This window comes from Crocuta crocuta, unplaced genomic scaffold, assembly GCF_008692635.1.
Source record: "Crocuta crocuta isolate KB4526 unplaced genomic scaffold, BGI_CrCroc_1.0 scaffold506, whole genome shotgun sequence".
In the NCBI taxonomy this organism is placed as follows: Eukaryota; Metazoa; Chordata; class Mammalia; order Carnivora; family Hyaenidae; genus Crocuta; species Crocuta crocuta.
Genome location: NW_027528991.1, coordinates 592,886 through 595,090, shown reverse-complemented (window position 1 = coordinate 595,090; position 2,205 = coordinate 592,886). Strand labels below are relative to the sequence as shown.

Genomic DNA, 2,205 nt, shown 5'->3' with positions numbered 1-2,205 from the left:
GGCCCGTCTGGGATGGAGATGAGTGAGATGGCGACAGAGCCCGAGGGGCGTGACTGTAGGGACACTGACCTCTCTAGATGTCATCTGTCTTTATATCTGTCGTCATCACCAGCCTGCAGATCACTCAGCGAGGCAGCAGCCGCTCTTCACGGGGATGGGTACCTACCCGAGTCACAGAGCTACCGAGCGGGCCAGGGGCCGAGCCCCGGCTGAGAGACACGGTGGGCTGATGGGTGGTCAGCAGGGCCCCCGAGCTGGGCCGAGGCCTGTGGGTCCCGAGAAGAAGAGGGAATCTGAACGCCAGGGGGACACGGGCCACTGGGCTGTGGCTTTGTCAGCAGTGCGGGATTTGGAGCCTCAGCCTCCATGGGAATGTCACAAATTTCCAAACTCCCCTGGGTCTGATTGACGGCTCCCGTGTTTCCCCTGGCTGGCCGCTGACGGGTTCCAGGAAAGGACTGGCAGGCTGCGAATGTCTGGGATGAAGTAGCGCTGCTGGGACCCGGGACAGAGTGGCAGGAGAGACAGTGCCCCCAGCTGAGGTCTGCAGTCCCCCCCTGCCCTGGGCCGGACCCTCGATTTCCTCAGATGCCGGGTTTGACGTGCCCAGAGGTCTCTTCTCTGACTGTACAGCCGGCGAACCATCTGGCTGTAGTTCCAGTACCGGAAACGCCGGACTCCACCTGTCCACGCAGAACCGGCCTGCGGTGCTGTGGGGACGGTGACAGAGTCGTTCTGGTTCAGCAGGATGTGACCAAACACAGTCCAGGCAGCTAGCTGACCAAGGGGTTGTGCAGAGTCCACAGTTAGCAAAGTAGAAACAAAAAGAGAAAATGGAAAATCGTACTGTAAGGAAAGACTATTGATGTGGACTGAACTTGTGAGTAAACACAAGCCGTACAGTATTTCAGTTAAATTCTTTGCTGTCTGTCATGCTCACATAATGGGTCCGTGAGGCCTATGGCAGTCTGTTCAGCTGGGAAACAGTAATATGTATTATGGGAAGCTCAAACATAAAAGCAAGCGTTCTGTAAATAAAAAAGATAATTTTACCCCCTAAAATGTATTTGTTAAATTTAAATTTTTGAATGGGTAATAATTCACATGGTTTAGAAATAAAAAACATGAAAACGTATTCAGTATAATGTCTGCTTTCCATCCCCATCCTCCTCGGCCTAGTTTCTATACATTCTTCTGTGTAAAAAATCCTTATTGGGGCACCTGAGTGGCTCAGTCAGTTAAATGTCTGACTCTTGATTTCAGCTCAGGTCCTGATCTCTCCATTTGTGAGATCAAGCCCCACACTGGGCTCTGCACTGAGTGCTCAGAGCCTGCTTGGGAACCTTCTTTCTCTCTCTCTCGGCCCGTCGCCTTCTCTCTCTCTCTCTCTCAAAACAAATAAAAACTTTAAAAAACTCTTTCTTATTGATTGCTTGAATTGGAGCTTTTTATATGTTAAGGAAATGAGTTGTGACTATTATGTACACTTAGTTTGCTGATGCGTGCAGAAGCAAGTGTGAATATGTGTGCTCACTTCCACTCTCCCTGTTTTTTCATACAAGCAGCAGCGTACTTACTACACTACATTTGCTTCTGTGCTTCACAGTCTGTATTGGAGAATCTCCCATATTAGGACATGGAGAACTTTTCCATTTTTTAAAGCTGTAGAGTATTGCATTGTGTGGATGTTTCCTGTTGATACACACTTAAGTTGTTGCAGATCTTTTATTACAATAAATAATTCTGGACTAAAAGCCTTATGTATATGTCATTTTGCACATATCGTTAGAATCAATTCCTACTAGAAAAATTACTCAAAGGATATGTGCCTTTGTAATTTTATAGCTGTTTCCAAACTCTTGTCCATATGGTTTGTAAAATTTACTCTCTTAATTTACTTCCACAGTCTCATTAACTGAGTATTTTGCCAACTGAATAGGTTTTCTATTATTCATAAGGTTGAACATCTTTCTGTGTTTTCTTTTCACTGGACTGTCTAGTTAAAGTTATTTCCCATTTATCTTTTGGGTTGCTAATCTTTGTCTTTCATATTGGTTTCTAGGAGCTCTCTATATACTAAGGACGTAGGTTGTGCTAGGAGATGATGTATTTATTTTTCCTTGTCTATCTTGTGATGGCAAGTTTTTCATGCAGATGTTTGGTTTTTATTCGGTTGAATTTATAAATCCTTCTTTTACTGCATTT

General features: G+C 45.5%; 1 long non-coding RNA gene across 1 annotated transcript in view; it reads left to right on the top strand.

The window, feature by feature from the left end:
- The window catches only part of LOC144226053 (uncharacterized), a 5,896-nt gene extending 4,761 nt beyond the window's left edge, over positions 1–1,135 (top strand). The window contains exon 3 of the long non-coding RNA XR_013333514.1: positions 452–1,135. This is a non-coding gene — a long non-coding RNA (uncharacterized LOC144226053). The remainder of the gene's footprint in view (positions 1–451) is intronic.
- Positions 1,136–2,205: the final 1,070 nt, after the last annotated feature.